This window comes from Bos javanicus, chromosome 4 (assembly GCF_032452875.1).
Source record: "Bos javanicus breed banteng chromosome 4, ARS-OSU_banteng_1.0, whole genome shotgun sequence".
NCBI lineage: Eukaryota > Metazoa > Chordata > Mammalia > Artiodactyla > Bovidae > Bos > Bos javanicus.
In genome coordinates this window covers 10,759,956-10,782,430 of record NC_083871.1, presented here as the reverse complement: position 1 = coordinate 10,782,430, position 22,475 = coordinate 10,759,956, and the positions used below count along the sequence as shown (strand labels likewise).

At 39.4% G+C, this 22,475-nt stretch overlaps 1 protein-coding gene across 5 annotated transcripts in view; it reads left to right on the top strand.

The window, feature by feature from the left end:
• Positions 1–22,475, top strand: part of CDK6 (cyclin dependent kinase 6) — a 261,465-nt gene that overhangs the window by 4,512 nt on the left and 234,478 nt on the right. The gene's annotated exons all lie outside the window — the stretch shown is intronic.

Sequence of the window (22,475 nt, the reverse complement as noted above, 5' to 3'; positions counted from 1 at the left end):
CTTTTCTTTTTTAAACAGAGGTGCATAGTTTTAAGCTGAAAAGGAATGCCCGGAAACTTCTACAAATTAGGGTGTGATTTTACCTTTCTCAACCAACGTCTAAGATAATAAGTTGGAAAAAGGAGGTCTTGAGGTCTTCTTCCTGTCTCCTTATCCGTCGAGGGGCTCTTTTCAACAGATATATATCTACTACTGTATGTGTGCTGTGGACGAGATTATGTAAATAAGCATAGCTAAATATTTTTGTGAAAAGTCAAACAATTTAACATTAGTCACCAAAGTGGAGAGACCCAAGACTGACCTTTGAAATACCAAGCCCTCTATAGACTCAGGAAGCCCATGTGTCTACAGAGTCTTCCTGGGAGGTTTCGACTTGTCTCCTCTCATCCCAGGCCGGATGACTTGTATGGTACTTTGTTCCTGCCACAGTTAGGACTCAGGCTAGAAGGCAGCAAAGAATCGTAACTACACAAACAAGGTAATAAATGGCTGTAAAGCTTGGAACCAATATACCTCTGTTTCAGCCAATAGCGAAGAGAGGGACTGAAAGAATCAGTGATTTAGGAAGATGAGATTATATATAAAAGCAGTAGGTTTTTATAACCTGTGTATTTTTTTGTTGTTGTTGAAAAAACAACAGAAACCCTTTTGGGTCGTCTTTGTGATACTGGAGAGGAAAGCGAAGGGTACATTTGTCCTCTGTAACTTAGTTATCTTCCTAGCGGAACCACCCAGTCACTTCCCAAAGGGTGAATTCCACCGCTAGAATTTAAGTCCAAAATTCTTGTTTTATTTTGTCTGTTACCTATGGATAGTGTCCAGTTAAGGATGATTATCATGTATATGAATAAAATCATGGCCTTCCAATCGTCGAGGTATTCCGGAGGCACCCCTGTGTAACACTGTCCTTTCCCTAAAGCACAGTTTACTCTCATAACAGAGGGAAGTTGTTTTTGCCCTTGTGCCGGCAAATCCAACTTATTCTCTTGATTTATCTTCTTGAGCTTGGTGTGTCTTTACACATTTCTAACCAAGCCACATGTCTTGGATTCTGTACTGAGAAATTTTAGGAGATTGCGTTGATAAGTCAAAATTGTACTGATATGTTGGAAGACAAAGGCATCATTTTCTAAAACTATTTCACATGTTAAGTGGTAAAGATGACATCTACCTCTTAAGAATCGTGAGGAGAAACTGAGATAGTGTATATATGAACAGTTTGTAAATTTAAAAGCGCTTCAGATGTCCAAGTATTATTTGTGTTCAAGAAGATTGACGGTGGGGATGGGGGGGGGTGGGGAGGGATGGACAGGGGGCTTGCCTTGGTAGAAGTTCCCAGTAAGGCATTAGCTCACCTGTCCTTTCCTGTAGGGACGAATCATACTCAAGCCTAGACATTACAAGCTCCGGAACCATTAAGCTACTCGGAATATAATGAGCCTATAGTTTGTCAGAAAAAACCATCAGTCATATGCCATGAAGTTCAATGACACTTGAGAAAATCATCGATGATGTCATCCTCACGAGCTGCAGATCTCCATTCCATTTGTTTCCTTCCTGTTTCTTCCCTTCTGCTTCTGCCTGGGGCGATTACTGGTCCCCATGACTTGCTGAGCTTGACTAGGAATTCACATTTTAGATGATGGCGATAATTGTTCAGGCAGGATTAGGAAATCAAGGACAGGTGACAAATTCTTTCCTTCTAAGGGAGAGTTGTCAGAATTGGGCCCCCAAACTTGTGATTTATTGTTGCCCCAGAGGATCCATTTTACAGTCCTGTGGCTGGTTCTTTAAAGGTTTCTTAAAAGGGCAGATAGGTGCCTGTATAAATGCCTTCAAGTCACAAGTAATTGATCATAATTATAGGCCCTTCCCACAGATAGTTAAGCCTCAAAGCTTGAAGACGCATAATAAACACATTAGTTTTTCAAAAGTTTGAGATATTTGATGGATTTGCCTGAAAAGCTGCCTTGTTGCTGGCTCTGGGACTGCCGGCATGCGCAGGGATAATGACTTGAAATTCTTGCTTACCTGTGGCTTGATGTATCCCCGGCCCAGGCTTGATCAGCCAGTCAGTGTCTGGGATATAAATTTATTTGTATTTTACAGTTAGTAATTCCAAATCTGGGAGCCTTCGCCAGAATCAGACTTCAGTATGAACCTATATTAGAGCTTCTGCACTCCACAAATGAATCCCGTTTTACCTTCTGAACTAAGTACGCAGAGTGGATAAAATAACATGTTTTATCAGCAATCTATCCATTCACCAAATATTTATCAAGGGCCCAGTATTTGCCAGACACTATTAGAAGCTGGGGATACATCAGTGAACAAGTTGAAAAAGTCTCTACATTTACAGAACTTAACCTTGTCATGGGATGAACAATTCTTAGATCTTTTTAATAATTCATTTCTCTCTATTTCCATTGACTTTTTGCTATATCTCACCTAACCTTTTTTTTTTTTTTTTAGAGCAGCTAATATTTGTGATAATTTGGTTACTGTGAATTTGCTGATTGAATAATTAGATAACTGAAACACTAATCAGAATCAAATGCTTTGGCGGGATTAAATTTCACTTTAGGGACATACACAGAGATCTGTATAAGACAACATTGGTGTGCAATTGATAGATATGAACATCTGAGCTCCACTTACTCAACAAGGATTTAGGAAGGACTTACTGTTTAAAAACCAAGGGGATTTTAAATAATAATTCTCCCTGGTTTTGAAGGAATAGTATGGTCACCGTAACCTGGAGACATGAATATCATGTCATTACAGAGATACTGGTTAGTGTTATCAGTGTTGTCTCTGGGGATGAAATTTGTTAGGGTAGCAGGAGAAGTAATTCAAGTTCAAGTACTAGTTCAGTAATCTAAAACTCTCAGTATTTCAGTGAATAAACTGGTGATGTCTGAATATGTTAAATTATCACTATTAACAAATTTAATCACTGCTTTAAGAAAACCAGGAAAAATGCATATAGCTCACCGATTATTATTCAAGGAGAGTTTTCCCATTTCCTCTTTTTAATGATCTCAGTAATATCATAAAAAGAATAAAAATGTGATTTCTCTGGGAAAACCTATTAACAGAGTAGAAAGATACATGATTGGTTGCTGCATAAACATGAATCCTCTGGTGGGTTAGTTTATGGGAATCCTTCTGAATAAACTGTTATTTTGTGGGTGAATAATATATTTATTAGGACTTGTTTCAGGGAAGGCAGGAGAAGCACGAATTTAAAATGTGTTTTTATGTGAAAAGTAGGCTTTGTCTTTCATTCTCTGAGAGCTCCTTGAGAAGTTCCCAAGTTATTGAACTTTAGTAAATACACATTTTCATAGTGATGTTCTTCCATTCCTTGTTGCCGCAGAAGAACTTGGTAGTGCTGAATTGTTGCCATGGATTGCGCTGTATCCTTTTCACACAACTGTTATCACTATGGAACTATTAGAATTTCTCTATCAATGAGGAAGTAGCTCTTAAGAGGAAGACTTGTTTAAACTTGAGTATCTTTTAGGGTATTTTCCTATGTTTAGAACAAAGGTAAGTGGATATCTGTGAAAACAGACTCCTTATTAAAAGTAAATTACCTTTAGGGAGGAAAGAGTAGCATTGAAACATATATATTACCCCGTGTAAAACAGATAGCTAGTGGGAAGTTGCTATATAACACAGGGAGCACGACCTGGCCATCTGTGACGACTGAGAGGGATGAGGGTTGGGAAGAAGGCTCAAGAGGAAGGGTGTATATACACACACACACACATATATATACTTAATAGCTGATTCACATTGTTGTATGGCAGAAACCAACATAACTTGTAAAGCAATTATCCTCCCAATTAAAAATAAAATTAAAAAAAAATAAATTATCTTAAAAAAAAATCATGTCTCACTATTAATGATTTCCTAAGAATGTTTTTTAAGAATAAAACATCCAATACTCTGTGTGATGGGAAACTCATTAATAGTAGGATTGGAAGACACTTTGGAGGCCTGTCAGCCCTTTGGTACTATAGATAAACTAAAGTCCAGAGGTAAGCATCTTGCCTGCCATGCCATTTGAAATTTGTTGACGTACTCTAAAATCTCAGTAGCAATTTTAAAATAATTTCTTTCGTTTGATGGAAGAGTTAACTCCAGTGAGTACATTTCTAGTTTGGAAAAAAATGAACTATATGTAGACAAAGGTGATGGTTTGCCAGGAATAAATGACATATCAACTCGGGAAATTCCTGAATTCTTGCAGTATGCCTTACTGAAGTAAATCTGTAAAAAAGTGTGATTATCCATTACATTCTGCTTTTAAGGAAATTGGGTAATAACTATGATCATTTAAATAGCTATAGTTAAGTAAAAATGGAGGTAAATAATGTAGTTAAGTAAGTAATAATACTAAATTCATTTGAGACAAAGAACAGTTAAAAAAAATCTAAATGCTTATGAACTATTTCATAATGTGGCCCTGGCATCTAATTCCCAGTTAGTGAAATAAACACTATAATACTTGAAAATTAGGTAGGATAGCAACTTCTAGACACCTAAGTAAATATGTGTTGCCCATGCTTCTTGAACTAATCACACCATTTCTAGTTCTCATGAGGCTCAGATAAGCTTCTCAGTCTTCTTTTTTAAGGTTTATTTATTTGTTTTTGTCTGCGCTGGATCTTGATCGCTGCGCTCAGGCTTTCTCTAGTTTCCGAGTGGGAACTTCTCTCTGGTTGTTGTATGCAGGCTTCTCACTGCAGTGGCTTCTCTTGGGGCGCCCAGGCTCTAGGCATGTGGGTTCCCGGAGTTACAGCTCAGGGGCTCTAGAGCACCAACTCAGGAGTTACGGCGCACAGGCTTAAGTTGCTCTGTGGCGTATGGAATCTTCCTGGACCAGGGATCGAACCTGTGTCCCTTGCATTGATAGGTGAATTCTTAACCACTGGACCCCCAGAGGAGTCCTCCTCAGTTTTCTTAGGAAGGAAATTAATCATGAGCTTCCTGGTGTTCTAGAACACAGCAGAGATGAAATCTGGGCACAGGAGGAGTGGGAGTACAAGAAGGTAGTGTTTGGAAGTGGGGCCTTTTCCAGGCGCATGGAAAATAGACACAGGTGGTTGGTGACAAGCCTGCCTACATAAAGGTTACCATTTGATTGGTGATCTATAGATGCCAAGTCTACTGGGGCCGGCGGGTGAGCAGTCAGAGGGAGGAGTTTTGTAAGAGCTGCTGGGCAGTTGTTCTGAGTGTCACCTGTGTGTTGCCATGCTTGATTTTGTTTTACCAACTACTTATGTAACTGCTCCCCATTAAGGTGAAATAAAGGCACCTTTAAAATATATATATATATATATATATATATATATACACACACACACACACACACACATATATTATTTATCAGCATGTGAGATCCAGTTCCCTGAGAAGGGATCAAACCTGGGCCCCCCTGTCTTGAGAGCTTGGAGTCTTAGCCACTGGACCACAAGAAAAATCCCAAGAACAGTTTTTTTTTAATATTATTTTTAATCGGACAATAACTGCTTCACAGTGTTGTGTTAGTTTCTGCCATACAGCAGCTTGAATCAGCCGTAAGTATCCGTATATTCCCTTCCTCTTGAGCCCTCTTCCCACCCCCAGCCCACCCCTTCAGGGCGTCACAGAGCTCTCAGCTGAGCTCCCTGTGCCCTGTAGGTGCTTCCCGCCAGCTGCCTGTGTTGCCCGTGGGAATGATACGTGTCAGTGCTACTCTGTCAGCGCACTGCCCCCTCGCCTTACCTTGCTGTGCCCGCGAGCCCATTCCTACATCTGCCTCTCTGTTCCTGCCCTGCAAAGAGGTTCATCAGTACGCTTTTCCTAGATTCCATGTATATGCATTAATATATGATATTTGTTTTTCTCTTTCTGACTTAGTTCACTCTGTATAACAGACTCTAGGCTCATCCACCTCAGTGCAGCCAACTCAGATTCGTTCCTTTTTATGGCTGAATAATAATCCATTGTATGTTATGTATCACAAAATAAAGGCAGCTTAAAGCATGTGGCAGGAATCTGTATGTTTGCGCACACAGCAGTCGCCTGGAAGCCCATTTAGGATGGAATCAGTATTAAACAGTTAGTAGTTTACCTGAATTTGGACAGCTACTTACTTTGTCATTCAAGTAGCCATTTTAATTACTGAGTCCTATTTAGCCTTCCTAAAGGATTTTAGTTCAGTAGAATTAGAATCACAGTACAGGAGTTTTTTTTCATTGAAAAGGGTTTTAGATTTAACTTGATTCAACCCTCTTTGACCTGTGTAGGAACTGTTGTGTAAATGCATTAAAAAATTGCCTGATTTTTAATCAGTTACTTTATTCCTCAGTTACATGAGTTGTAGATACAAACTGAGGATAACTAAGGCTCAAAAACAGGTTTATATCTAGTGTTAACAGAACAGGATGACTGATGGGCATTGCGTATCAGAAAACATTCCCTTGAATGAGAAAAGTATTTTCAGTTTAATGCTTTTATGTTTGCTGACTTGAAGACAAGGGTCGGCTGTATCTTTTATATCCATAAATAACAGGGTCCATACTGTTAGTTGCCCAATATGTGTCCTGAATGAAGTAGAGTAAATTAAATTATAAGCCCCTCACATGAGAACTTTTCATCGTTTTAGAGTTGCATGTAACATTAGTAGGACTTCCTTGGTGGCTCAGTGGTAAAGAATCTGCCTGCAGTGCAGGAGATGCAGCAGACACTGGTTTGATCACTGGGTTGGGAAGATCCCCTGGAGGAGGGCATGGCAACCCACTCCAGTACTCTTGCCTGGAGAATCGCATGGACAGAGGAGCTTGGAGGGCCACAGTCCATGGGGTCGCAAAGAGACCCCATGCTGAAGTGACTGATATCTCAAGCTACATGCTGGCAGATTATTGGTTTTGACTGTATCTGTACGCCAAGCTATTTAGTAAGAACACTCAAATACTTTACTGATATTTAAAATTTTCCCTGTGACTGTCTGTTTTTTTCATCTTTAGTCCTAGCTTCAACTTTGATGGGATTTTCTTGTATTCTTTGTGCGCGTTCCCTGCTTGCATCCTACACTAATATTGACTAGTCCATTTCCTCTCCCTGGGCTCCTTGCCGCCCCTGCTGTGTTTAATGGGAGCTGGTCTCAGGGTACGCTCTCCTCCCTGTACCACCTGCCGGCACCTGTTGAAATACTGTGTATGCATCCTTCAGAACCAAGCTCTAATGCCACTGTTTTTTGGGGGGAGGGTACATGCCGTCCTCTTTATTGTTTGTAGTATTGCTGTTGGGTTGTGCCTTACAAACAAAGGAATTCTGATAAGTTCGATTTCACACCTTTCTTATCCTAAAAGAAAAAATTAGTGCACAATGTTCACAATTGCATATGTTGAATTATCAAAGTTATCTGTGACACGGGTGAATTTCCATTTTGAGCAAACACTGATGAAAACCAGTTTCTTCACTTAAAATTTTATACGTCGGAGGGTTGGGAGAATTTTCCACCCTCCAGATTCTGTCTTCATGTGTTTCAGACCCTGTTTCTCCTCCGTTAGTCATGTGCTTCCTGACTTGTGTGTGTCCTTAATACCTTCATTTGGATAAAATTTCTGCTTCCTTTGAATCTTAACAACCTCAGCCCTCCTTTATGGTGCTTAGTATATGTCTGTCTGCCCTGTATATTATTATGCTTATTATGTAAGGTATAATACCAATCTCCCCTCCTCCCACTGTTTCTGACCCTTTTAACTTTCCACACCCCAGTGGTGAGCTCCTTGAGGCAGAAAGTGTGTATTGGGTCACGTCCATTTACATTCTACATCCAGTGGAAATAAAATGAATGAATGAACAAATGAATGAAATAATGAAAAGGGGGTGTAGGTGTTAAGTAAGGGATCATATGGGTTATTTCCATCACAGGAATGTTAATACAAAGGAGTGTCAAATAAAGAGGGAAAATAGATCTGTATATTGGGTTATACTTATTTGGTTTCCTGGGAATAATAAATATTGAAAAGAGGAATTTTCATTTTTTTCACTCCAGCATATATAGTTTATAGTCAAGTGAATTTTAAAATTTAAGTAATTCCCATGGTTAACAGTCTTGGGCTTAATTTACATACTATAGAGAAGACATTAACATCAGGAAATGTGCACACATTCAGTAAAAGTTGAAAATGATTTGCACATTTTTAAATATAAGAATGTAAGTTACTCTGAATACATTTTAATTGCCTGAATTCTTTTACTTTTCTTTTTACCGCTAATGTGGCTTTCTGTGCTGGAAGAACTCTTCAGAGGAATGGAATTAAGTGAAATCTTTCTGTGTGCTAAGTCATTCAGTTGTGTCTGACTCTTTGCAACCCTGTGGTAGCACGCCAGGCTCCTCTGTCCATGGGATTCTCCAGGCAAAAATACTGGAGTGGTTTGCCATTTCCTCCCCCAGGGGATCCTCCCGACCAAGGGATCGAACCCTTGTCCCTTACGTCTCCTGTACTGGCAGGCAGGTTCTTTACCACTGACCGCCAGGGAATCACCTTTCCCCAATATCCTGTCCTTTAATGGGTTTATTGTCGGCAGGTCTGAGGACACAGCGCCCCCAGGAACACGTTGTCAGAACTTTTGGAAGCGTGGTGCTATCTACTTTAGTTCACTGTTCAATTTAACTCAAGGAGGAATGGAATTATTTGTTCTTTCTCTTTTTATTTCAAAATCTCAAACAGAATTATTCCTTTTTATGGCACACACTGGAATTTTCCAAGGCTCCTCTTAAGGCATGACCACCTTAGGACATTTTAAATTTCGTTCCTTATACTCTGTGTTTAAGTCATTAAGATCTATCCACAGAAAAGAGGTAGTTCTCTTTCAGGGACACTAATCTCTAATGAAGTCTCTTTTTTATTTTGCTTTCTTTGTTAAGTAATCTCATAATTTCTGTGTTAGGTATTCCTAAAAATTAGTGTAAAACATGTATTTTTCCTAATGTTTTCTTTTTAGAAGGTAAGGTATGAATGTGTAAAGTTGGAAACATTAACTCTTAGCCCTATTCACCAACAGAACAAGAAAAACAGAATATGTCTTTGCATTTTGAATGTTAGGCTATTGGCTCTGACCAATATATTTTAAAACTTTTTGGTGGAAACCAGGAAGCTAGCTGAGTGGTTTCAAGTTGGGAGTTTTAGATGATGTCGTCTACATTCCAACCATGTAGAATCACTTAAAGGAGCTATTAAATAGCCTTGGATAAAAACGGGATGTTTTCTTGTTGAGCCATAAGAAACCCAGAGACAAGATTTAGAGATTGGGCTGGAAAGGACTCCTGTTGCTGATCAGGACTGAAGTACATTTAAGTTATGGAAGTCCCCTTAAAGAACAAGGACAGCATCCCTCCTTTGAAATAACATACCTCTTACATATTAAGATGAAATGAAAAGTTGAGACATCCTGCTAGTTGTTACAAATTCCTTTAAGCCCATGAGATTTAATCAGTGGTAATTTCTCTAACCAAAAGCTCATTAGGCTAGCGTGTAGGATTGATGGTGCCTCTTGGGTCCTCAACTACACCAGTTAGTTTTGCAAAGAGCAAAAGGTTGACTTAGACGGGAGAGTTGGTCTCCAGGAGAACTATAAAAAAGCTTGGTTGATTTGGTGGTACCCATTCCTGATGCGAGAAAAATAGGACTTTTGCGATGAGTCAAGAGTAGCATCTTTGTTTATGAAAAATGGTATAATTTTTTCCCCATCTTAGGTGATAAAGTTGAGAGGTGAAACCATCATTAGGCCAACAGAGAATGGTTAAGAGATGTACCTTATGAACTGAAAGGACCACAGACTCATTAAAAGGAGGGAAGAACATGGCAGAAGGTGAGCTAAGTTGAGGTAGAAGTGAGAGATACTGTATGGTGGAGATGTAAAATAGTGACAGAATCTGGCAATGCTTACGTAAATCTGAATTTTCTTAAGAGTTCAAGCTTTGAAACCTAGTGAAGCCTAAAGTTCTGGTACGTTTAGAAAGACCATAACCAGTGTTTGTTGAATAAGTAAACTCAGGCTATCATGCTTTTTAATTCCATAATGATAAAATGGCATAGTTGTCTGATTCCTTTTTCTTGGGTACCTTATTTTAGCCAGGGCTTTCCTGGTGGCTCAGAGGTTAAAGCGTCTGCCTCCAATGCAGGAGACTCTGGTTCGATCCCTGGGTGGGGAAGACCCCCTGGAGAAGGAAATGGTAAACCACTGCAGTATTCTTGCCTGGAGAATCCCACGGACCGAGAAGCCTTGTGGGCTACAGTCCACGGGGTCGCAGAGAGTTGGACATGACGGAGTGACTTCACCTTCACCTTATTTTAGCCATATTGCATTGTCCATCATGCCTAGCATGCACATGTCTTGAAGTAATGCATGAATTAATATAGAATGTATGCTTCGCATTAGAACATAAGCTCCATGAAGACATGAATTTTTGCCCCTTTTGTTCACTGCTTTTATCCCCAGTGTCTAGAACAGTATCTGGCACATAAATACTTGTTGAGTGACTTACCGAAGAGCTAAGCAGTGAGCAAAGATTACTCTTTTACAGGAGTTTTTATGACAGTAAAAGTGTAAATTAACACCAAATTCAGCAGCTGTGTTATTTTTCTATTCACTCATTAGTATTGCATTTAAAACTCTTAAGGTTATATAGTCTAATAATTATATTAGTAAATTGGATTATGACAGTAATTAGGAGTTACTGAATAATTTAGTAATTAGCAAGTAGACTGGACACTAAGATATATTCCCTCTAAACTAATTTTTCCACTGATATTTTCATTCAGTTATGAACATAATTTTACATAAACAGTATTAACTGATATTTTAAATGGTCATATGATTTGTGGCAGAGTTGATTTAGATATTTTGGTGGGAATTTTAGGATATAGTTTCCGATTCTCCCGGTCATGAAATTTTATAGAGAGGATTGACAATCAGTTTCCTGAAGAGTCTGGCGTGAGCTGTAAAGTCCTGGTGTAAGCCCCTACAGCTGTGCTTATCGCAGGCCTGTCTCACCGTGAACCTTGGCCCAGTACTGCTGTTTGGCATTGCTGCTGCTCCAAACACCTTTCTTCTCTGCTTAGATCAATTGACTGTGATCACCCAAGGGATCTGACCTTACTTGGTTGTGGCTAATAGTAATGATGAAAAGAAAAAGGAGGAAAAAGCGGAAGAGGAAGGAGAAGGGGAGGAATGGAATGGTGTGGAATAGACTAGAGTAGAGTGAAAGCGTGCGGTGTTCCCAGCCTGCTGCTGTCAGATACATTGCAAGGACTTGTAACTGAAGTAGGATACCAAGGGGGTTATTTGTAGTTTTTAACTTAAAGTAATTATGTTTTCTCTTAAAGACGTTGTTCTGATTAATATGGCTGTGTAGTCAGTTACCCCAGAATTTAGGGGCTGGAGACAACCTTTTTCTTAGGCTCAAGGATTGGGTGGCTGGGAAACAGCACAGTGAGAGTAGGATCTCTGCCCTGTGATGTCTGAGTGATGCCCTGTGATGACACAGCTGCTAGGGAGTTGATTCATTTGGAGAGGATGTCTTCATTCACAAGTCTAGTGTTCACTCAGGCTGGTTGACATACGCTAAGACCTGAGCAGGGGGCCTGTGGGCCAAAGCATGCACGCCCTGCCGCTCCATGTATCCTGAGCTTCCTCTCAGCGTCAAGGCTGCAGAGTAACTGGACTCCTGTGGCCCTGCATGGCTCCACAAGCCAGTCAGTGTCCTTAGGAACAGGTGGGGTTACTTCTGCCACATTCTGTGGGTTACAAGTGAGTTCAAAGCCCCACAGATTCAGGGGAGGGCACATCTACCATCTCTTACTGCTGCTGCTGCTGCTGCTAAGTCGCTTCAGTCGTGTCCAACTCTGTGCGACCCCATAGACCGCAGCCCACCATCTCTTACTAGAAAGTATTAAAGAATTTGTGCCTCCCCCCTTGATAATCATGACATACATGCTTGGTGATTACTATAGCAGAGTATATGATAAAAAAGCAAGGCTCCTGTCCCAACTATCCCTGTGCCCAGTACCCAGATACAACTTCTTTTAATTCTGTGTTTGGTGCTTCTGGTTGTTCCTCTGTGAATCTAGATAATATGCTATGCTCTATTTCTTAATATCTAAACTTCAGGTAATAACTATTGACTTCCTATTCTGAAAGATGAAGATTTAGCTCATCAGTACTATTCCTTGTTAATCTCCTTCGTCTTTGGTTTGATAGGGACATTTTTATTTTTTATGATGATTTAAAATAATATCTTTAAACATAATTTTTTTTGTTCTTTCTCTTTTGGCAGTGTCTCTTGAGTCTACATTTAGTAAGAGAGGAATTCTTTATTTCCCTAACTTTTCCTCACAACTTCCATCAGCTACTTTGCTAAAGTTGTTAAATATTTGCATTCTGTTTTGCAACCTCAGGTATAGGTCCAATGTTAAAACCCTGTGAGGCTGAGAGAGTCCTTCTTTCTTAAATACAGACATCTGGATTCTCTTTTCTTATTCTACATCACTTAAAAAAAATTACACCTATTTTAGTGTACTGCTTTTTCAGACCATGACTTTGTTTTTCCTGGAGTTTATGATTGCCTTTTTATTTTTCTTACACTATTTGCCTTTATCACAGCCAGAATGTTTTCTTTTCAATCATTTCATCATATCATCTATTTCTATTGAATTGCCCGATTTCCTGAAGTTTCTCTGAAGTTTTGGTTTACTGAGAATTGGGTATTTACTTGGATTGATGAACCGTTGTCTTCCTGGGACTTTTTCACTGCTCCCCTGACTTGGAGCTACTCATTCCTGCATCCTGACTCTTCCTCTTCAGTGGTTCACACCCTTCTTTTGCTAGTGTAGGTTTGTGAGAAACTCCCTAAGAAACTGTGTATGAGAGATACACTTTTCTGAATCCTCACCTGTTTGAAAACATCTTTATTGTCTCTCGCAATTGATTATGACTTGATTGTAGAAATCTAGGATGAACAATTTTTGCCACAAAACATTGCTTTCTCTGTATTCAGTGTTACTAATAAAAAATCATCTACTGATAGGATTTTCTAATTAGTTTTTAGTGACTTTTTTTTTTTTCTCTGAAAGCTGCTAGGATGTGTTCTTCAGAAATATGTGACTGGGTGTGGTGCTTTTTTAAGTCGAATTTGCTGGGCATTCCTTGAGATCTTTCTGTGCATATTTATTTTGTTTTTAAAAGTTACTTTTTCCTATTTGTTCTGTTCTTTCTTCATGAATCCCTCTTGTTCGTCAGATATTCAGTCTTTCAATTGGGACTTCTAAGTCTCTTAAGGTTCAGTTTTACAGATTGGCCTTTATGTTTCTTACCATCTTTTCCTCTACTTTCTAATTATTTTCTTTCCTTTGGGCTTGTTTTGCTTTATTCTAAAGAAATCTGTGCTATTTTCCAAACATCTATTGAATTTACACTTTGCGCAGTTATATTTTTAACTTCAAACTATCTTTTTTGTTGTTGTTCTTTGCTTGTTTTTTTTTTTTAATAAACATTCTATTCTGGTTTTATAGTTGTACTATGTCTGTGAATTGCTCTAAATTTTGAAAAAGTTCTCCATATTATCTGTTTTAGTCAGTATTTTGTTCCTAACTTTTTTGTTTTCCCTGTTGCTGGATTCCTTAAATGCTGAGTAGTATTTAGATGGGCTTCCCTGGCGGTTCAGACGGTAAAGAATTCACCTGCATTGCAGGAGTCCCGGGTTTAGTCTCTGGATCGGGAAGCTCCCCTGTAGGAGGGAATAGCAGCCCACTCCAGTATTCTTGCCTGGAGAATCCCATGGACAGAGGAGCCTGGCAGGCTCCAGTCTATGGGTCGCACAGAGTTGGACACGACTGAGCGACTATCACTTCACTTCAGTATTTGGATATTATTTTGCTTTTTTTCAAAAAATCAAGTTTATTGAGATATAATTTACAAACAGTAAAAGATATCCATTTTGAGTGTGTTTTTTAATAAAGTCTGACAAGTTTATACTCTCATATAAACTACCATCAGAGTCAAGATCTAAGACATTTCCATTACTCCAGAAGTTCCCTTAGGCCCCTTTGCATTCAGTCTCCTTCCTCTACCTGAACCCCTGGCAACCCTAATTGTCTTTTTGTCATTATAGATTCTATTTGTCCTTTCTAGAGTTTCATACATGGTATCAAACAGTATTGTGTTTTTTGATATCTGACTTGCACAGGTATTTTTGAGGTTCATGTTGACTGTATTAGTAGTACATTCTTTCTCATATGAATTTGCCGTAATTTGCGTTATTTATTCACTCACCTGTTGATGGTTAATTGTGTTGCTTCCAGTTTGCAGTTATTATGAATCATGCTGCTATGAACATTCGTGTACAGGTCTTTGTGTGGATATGACACATGCTTTCGTTTCATTTGAGTAAATATCTAGAGCGCCTCCCTCGTAGCTCAGTCGGTAAAGAATTTGCTGCAATGCAGGAGGCCCGGGTTTGATTCCTGGGTCTGGATAAATCCCCTGGAGAAGGAAATGGCAACCCACTCCAGTATTCTTGCCTGGAGAATCCCATAACAGAGGAGCCTGGCAGGCCACAGTTCAGGAGGTTACAAGAGTTGGACACAACTTAGTGACTAAAACCGAGTATCTAGAAGTGGTCTGCTGACTTGTATGGCAAATGTATTAATATGTTTAATTTTCAAAGAAACTACCAAACTTTTCCAAACTGGTTGTACCATTTTGTATTTCCACCAGCAGTGTATAAAGGTTCCACTTGATTTGCTTTCTACTCAACATTTGGTATTGTCAATCCTTTTACTGTTAACCATTCTATGTTGAGTGCGAACTGATACTACATTGTGGTTTTAATTTGCATTTACCTGATGACTAATATTATTGACCATCTTTTCATTTGCTTATTGGTCATTCTCTTAGCTTCTTTTGGGAACTATCTATTCAAATATTTTGACCACTAAAAAACTGGATGATCCGATTGTATTGTGAGTTTTTTATGTATTGTGGAACACTCTTTTGTCAGGTGTGTGTGTTGCAGATATTTTCTCCAGGTCTCCGGCTTGCCTTTTCATTTTCTTAATGGTGTCTGTCAAAGAGGACATTTTGATTTTTCCAACGTTTATAATTTTTTTCTTTGATGGATTTTGTTTTTTTTTAGTATCCTATCTTTGCTTACCCCAAAGGCACATAGATTTTTTCTTGTTTTCTTCTAGAATTTTATAGTTATTGCTTTTATGTCAAGTCTGTGGTACATTCAGGTTAAATCTGTGTGTGGCTTGAGGGAAGAGTCTGGTTTAATTTTTTTCTTGTATGGATTATCCATCTGTTCTAGCGCCATTTGTTAAAAAAGACCACGCCTTCTTCATTTTGAATTACCTTGGCACTTTGATCACAAATGAGTTGACCATATAAATTTAGGTCCATTTGTGGACTCTCTGCTCTGTTCCATTGATTTATATATTTATACTTTCACCAGTGCCATGATGTTTTGATTACTGGCAACCCACTCCAGTGTTCTTGCCTGGAGAATCTCAGGGACGGGGGAGCCTGGTGGGCTGCCGTCTATGGGATCGCACAGAGTTGGACACGACTGAAGTGACTTAGCAGCAGTCTTATAGTAAGTCCTGAAATCAGGTAGTGTAAGTTTTCCAACTATTTTCTTCTTCTTTTTGAAAGTTGCTTTTGCAATTTTGTCTGCTGAAATTTTGCTAAGAATTTTTGCAACTGTGTTCATGAAGGATATTGTTATCTAATTTTCTTTCTTAAATAACGTCTCAGGTGTTGGTTTGGAGGTAATCCTGTTATCATATAGTGAGTTTTCTAAGTGCTTCTAGCTCCTCTGAAAGACTTCATGTAACGTTAGTATTATCTTCTTACATAGTTAACAGAACTTACCAATGACGTCATCTGAGCCAAGGATTTTCCTCATGGGATGGCTTTTAACTTCAGATTTTATTTCTGTAGTGGACATGGAGCCATATAGGTTGAATCACTTTGTAACTTGTTTTTCAAGGAATTGTATGTTTCATCTAGCCTTTGGGGTTTACTGGCATGGATTCTTTTATTTTCTTATCTTTTTTAATGTCTAGAATCTGTAGTGATGTCTTCCCCTTTCATTTCTGATGTTAGTAATTTGTATGTTCTCCCTGTTTTTCTTGATAATACAGGTAGATTTTTGTTAACTCTATTGATGATAAACCAGTTTTTGGCTTCATTAATTTTCTTTGTAATTTGTCTATTGTCTATTCCACTGATATTTACTTTTAGTTTTATTTCCTTTTCCTACTTACTTTGAGTTTAATTTGTTCTTATTTTTTAGCTTCTTGAAATAGTAGCCTTGTTCATTGTTTTCAGATTTTCTTCTCTTCTAATATAAGCATTTATGTTGTTTTATTTGCTTCCCACAAATATTGACATAGTGTGATTCCATTTTCGTGTGATACAAAATATTTTAGCCCTGTTTTGGTGATGAATTTTTGACTTGTGGGTTATTTAGATTTGTGTTTTTAAGTTTCCAGATATATACAGAATTTTTCAAATGCCTGTCTAATTAAATTCTGTTGTGATCAGAGAACAATGCTATATGATTTTATCCTTTTTAAATTGATTAAGACGTGTTAATAAATGTAGATAAAGTGTATCTTGGTACTTGTTCTATTTGACTCTTTAAAAAATATTTCCCATTTTCCTCTCATGTGTTCATGTTTTCCTTTAAATCTTTAAGAACTTTTATAATAGTTGCTCTTTGTCTGCTATTCCATAATCTGTGTTATTTCTGGGTCTATTCCTATTGACTGATTTTTCTCCTATATGTATGCATGTCTCACACTTTTTTATTGAATGCCAAACATTATGAATATTTCATTGTTGACTGCTTGATTTTGTTCCATTCTTTTGAAGAATGCTGAACTTTTGTTCTGAGGGTCAGTAAGTTACTTGCAGTTGAGTTTGATCCTTCCAAGGCTTACTTTTAGTTTTTGGAAAATGTAGTCCATGGGGTTGCAAAGAGCGGGACACAACTTAGCGACTGAACAACAACAGCAAAAGGCGGAGGGGAGCTGCTCTGCTGTAGACTTTACTTGAGGGCTAGGTAAGGCCCGCCACTAAGGCCACGTTACCCTTTTGTGGTCTCCACTCTTCTGGTTAGTGGAACTAGAAAGATTTCTTGCTTTGTGTGAGCTCTAGGAATCTTTCAGTTTACAGCTTCCTGGTAATTGTTCTTTCTCAGAAGCAGTTTTTCGCTTGGCCTCAGGCGCAGATTTAGGCAAGAACTCAGGAGATCCCTTGTAGATTTCGGAAGCTCTTTTTCTAGGTAGTTTTTTCTTCAGTTCTCTGTCTCACGGATTTTAGTCACTTTAGCTGCCTTGTCTTCTCAGCTCTGATTTCAACCTGCTCAATCCAGACGATGCACCTCATGGGATGTTTCTCTTGCCTGTGCCCATGGTTTGGAAACTGCCTCCAGGCGTAAAGGCAGGGTGGTCCAGGGCACCTGATTTGTTTCCCTAGTCTCCGGGATCACAGTCCTGTGCTTCCTGTACTCCAGTATCTGAAAACGGTGGTTTCATATGTTTGTTCAATTCCTAGTTGTTTGTGTCAGGTGGATAAGTCAGCCCTCTTGCTTTCTTATAGCCCTAAATACCCATTAGTTTTTGTAAAAAAAAAAAAACTGGGTAGCTAGTATGGCTGTTTATTGTTGCACTCCCTAATTTGGAGGACAGTGTAATTAATCATCTAGAAAGGAGTGATAAATGTAGAAAGAACATCATCTTTCTTCCATTACCTGTCTCATCTGGCTATCTAAATCCATCATCATTCTAGATTTTCATGCCGTATTCCTCCCTGAAGCCAACAGGCAGTATAAAGCCCATATCATGCAATAACTAGTTTGATGTCATATTGATTTTTAACCAACTGGTTTTTCTTATGAGAGACAAACTGAGAAAAATAAAACTCAAGACGAATTAATTTCTTTGCAGGAATTTCCCATGTCTTGATGATTTAAAAGAATCTATTTTGCATTTAAATGAATCATTATGAGCTTGACTGAAGCTTGTTGGATACTCCAGATTACTCACTGTAGTGTGTTTTTTGATGGAGGCAGGAAGTGAAAAAGCAAGGTCTATGAGATTTTTGTGTCTGTGAAGTCGTTTAATGTTTCTCATTGAGGCTTTGGTCACTAGGGTAAATGACTCAAGGTATCTATTGCTGCTTAGCAGTTTTTAAGGGGGAATTTCCCCCACCGTGTTTCTCCCCTCCCCAAAATAATTAATTATACACTGGAAGTTTCAGTAAGTTTTTCGCAGTTTGTGAAGTCAGCATATTTCTGGAAGCTCACTGTGAGTGTAATTCTTCGCTGTACTCAGGCTTTTGTTTCTCCACCCTTGCCTCCAGCACTGTACTGTAAGGACACAATTCTATCGCTATTTTTTTTTCCCCCTCTCTCATTTGATGTGGTAGTTTGCATACAGCTGCAGAGTAGACAGTTACCTTTGAAAGGAACATTTGGCCGCTCTAATTTGATTAAAGAAAACCACCTCAATCATTTCTAGACTGAGAACGTTTTCATTTTAACTTGGCAGTCGGAGTTGGGAATGTACTCAGTGCACTTAGATATGTGGGGAGCCTAGTCAGGGAACAAAACCGACTGCTCAAATGGAGAAAGCTCTGGTGCAATTTTTTTTCTCTGTCTCTTCTTAAGGCAAGCAGTGTTACATAGGATTGCTTCTCTTCTCTCCCAAATTTTCTACAACCATGGTTTTCACCTCCATCTCCTCTTCACGGTTATTTACTTAAGAATTCCAGTAAACTAATTCTGGCAGGGATAAATTACTACCCTAACACGATCCAAAGGACTTTTAAATCCTTAAAAATTACCTCGTTTTTATATGGAAATAAAACCCCAAATCATAAATGACTGTGAATGGCATATGCTTTCTTGGCCACTATAGGGAATGGCCAAAGAAGTGTTCAGACCATGGATACAACTGAGAGTCTAAACAACAGCAAAAATGCAGACCAAGGTTTGGAATTTACCTGTGGCTTTCATGGAAGAAAATTACTCCCCGTCAGAAGCCTGCAGCTCCAGCCCTAGGCAGTTATCTCACACGTGCGTCCTTCGATTCTGAGATAGAACATCTGATCACCTGGCTAGTGTGACAGTTGAAAATATATTCTGCAGATTGTGGGTTGGCATCAACTTCATAGATGTTATTGAAAATGCTCGAGCAGGGGCTTAATGTCTATCAGGTAAACCATGAACAAATTCATGAACCACAGTTCAGTAATATATAGTCTTTGGGGGAAAGATACTATGTGGGCATCTTACATTTAAAAGTTAGAGTCTGACATTTTAAATATAAGTTTCAGAGTACACATGGGCCCTTGGAGACACAATTACATTCAGATCAGTTCAGTCTCTCAGTCGTGTCCCACTCTTTGCGACCCCATGAACTGCAGCACGCCAGGCCTCCCTGTCCATCACCAACTCCCGGAGTTCACTCAGACTCACGTCCATAGAGTCGGTGATGCCATCCAGCCGTCTCATCCTCTGTCGTCCCCTTCTCCTCATGCCCCCAATTCCTCCCAGCATCAGGGTCTTTTCCAATGAGTCAAGTCTTCGCATGAGGTGGCCAAAGTACTGGAGTTTGAGCTTTAGCATCATTCCTTCCAAAGAAATCCCAGGGCCGATCTCCTTCAGAGTGGACTGGTTGAATCTCCTTGCAGTCCAAGGGACTCTCAAGAGTCTTCTCCAACACCACAGTTCAAAAGCATCATTAAACAGTTCATGTCTTGAAGCTACTATTAATATCTGATAGGATATCTGCGGGTTTGATCCCTGGGTCGGGAAGATCCCCTGGAGAAGAAAGTGGCAAACTCACTCCAGTATTCTTGCCTGGAGAATCCCATGGACTGAGAAGCCTGCTGGGATACAGTGTATAGGGTCATAAGAGTCGGACCCAACTGAGCAACTAAACCACCACCACAATGATATTTGCCTGGGACTTGCTGTCTGCATGAAAACTAGGCAGACCTGAGAGATTCCTGCAAGACTTAATCATTCTGAGAGAAAGAGAGATGCACATAATAGTAGAATTTGAAGAGGACTTGATCGAGTTCAGTCTCTTATTTCCTGAACAAAATCACTCTCCTTAAAAAAAAAAAAACAGAACACTCCAAATGATTGAGTGGATGTATTAATACTAAGGACTGTCCAATAGATGTCTCACAAAGGGGCATGACTGAGTGACTGAACAACAGCAAATAAATGTTTGCTGTTCGACAGAGCTGTGTTGTCACTGTGCGTTCTTCTCCGTCTTCTGCCATTTTCAAGTGCTGGAGTCATTTCTGCCTTTAATCTCAAGACTTGTAGTCACCCGAGTCTTGTTCTTCCTTTGAGAGTCAAGGGCCAAGAAGCAGTGCAGTCTTCCAGTTCTGTTTTTACACGCAGTAGGGAGAGTGTGAATCTCCCTTTAGGCGTGTCTGCATCATCAAAGCATATGAAGGTGGTAAAGGGACTGCAAAGATGACCGCCCAGAGGCCACTGCTAAGCCGGGGTTTGGGGGCTCATGGATTTTGGTGGAAACAGCTTTGTAAATGTAGTTGAACCCCACCCTGGCTAGCTCACAAAGCTTATTTGTTCCAGTATAGCCTAGCTGCTTCTATCCATGCGATTTTTCAGGCAAGAATACTGGAGTGGGTTGCCATTTCCTCCTCTAGGGGTTCTTCCTGACCCAAGGATCAAAGCCCAGTCTCCTCTGTCTCCTGCATTGCAGGCAGATTCTTTACCCACTGAGCCATCGGGGAAACCCGAATAATATACTACAGTGCAATCAAATATTGCAAAAAGTAATGCTTGCTTTTCTTGTTTTGTTCATATTCTACAAGTATAACATTCAGTAGCATTTGAGAAATAAAATACTGATGATTGAGGAAAAGTTGGTTTAATATGAATAAGGTATTTGGAGACCTAACGGAGATTCTGGAGGAAACTGCTTAATACTGATTCTTTAATATCAACTTCAGACTTTCTCTCTCAATAGAGTATTGTTATAATATTTCTCATATATAATTGCCTTTTTAAAAGTATGCTTTTGCATTGCCCAGTACTACATACAGAACATTGCCCAGGAACTACTATTGGAGGTGTCAGGTTTATCTTCTGTGGCTTCTCAGTTTGGGGTGCCAGCTGTTGAAATGCAATGAAATTATTGAATGTTTCTGACAAACGTATAGAAACTAGCCTGAGACCAAGGTCTTTTTGTTTTGGTTTGTTTTTAAATAGGTAAAGAATGTGTTATTCCTTTTTGTATGGCAGTTGTCTACTTCTTAAGCGCTGTTAGTAGATTCATTCTTACTGTAACAGAGGGTAGGGGAGGATTGTTAGTCCCATTGTGCAGGTAAAGAAACAGACTCCTAACTTCTGCAGGATCTGTTCAAGGTCACCTTGACTCCAGGTGTTATTTCCCCTTAGGGTTTTTGTGTAGTACTACAAAGTGTTTTAGTTGCTCAGTCGTGTCCTACTCTTCCCGACCCCATTGACTGTAGCCCACCAGGCCCCTCTGTCCATGGGATTCTCCAGGCAAGGGTATTGGAGTGGATCGCCATGCGCTCCTCCAGGGGATCTTCCTGACCCAGGGATCGAACCTGCATCTCTTGCATCTCCTGTGTTGGCAGGCGGATTCTTTGCCACTGAGCCCCAAGTATTTTGGTCACGCAAAAATCATTTGGACATAGGACTCTTTTTGGCTAAAGGCCTCTTTGGGAAATGAAGCAGACATATACTGCATGCTGATAGAGGCTGGACTTTATTTTTGGGAGAAGATTATCTTTTTATAACCAGAAACTAGAGGTATAATTGCTTAATTATGACAGATATTAAATGCTGTATATATAACATATCCATGTTTTTAGGTTAAAAACTTTTTTTTTTTTCAACTAGTTGTTTTAATAACGTATGTGGAGGCAAGTGGCCATGGAATTGGGACTGTTCAATAGTGTTGTTTGTTAGGGTTCATGCTGCTCCACTTGATGGCAGTCAGTTTTCCATCCCCGAGGCCGGTGAGCAAAGGGAGGAAGAGCTAGAGGTCAAAGGAAGTCGGCTCACCTCTGAATCTGGCACCAGAAGTGCTGACGAGGTGTCACTCAGGCTCAGGATGACTCAGCACTTCCTGGTTGCTCTCTGCAGCCTCGCTGTGGCTAATAATATCAAATGACCTTGGTCCCAGCTGAGGGTTTCAGGGAACCTTTGGTTTCCTCACTGTCAAAACTTTGAAATCAAAAAAATCTTGCCTTCCTTTCTGTTTTTACTGAATTTAGGGTATTAGGTGTGAGCCCTTAGTCTCTACACTGGTTTACATGCTTTTTTGTTCTGAATTGGAAGTAGCTTTGGCCCTGAGCTGTAAATAAATATATCCTTACTTCTCAAGTGAAGGCAGCCA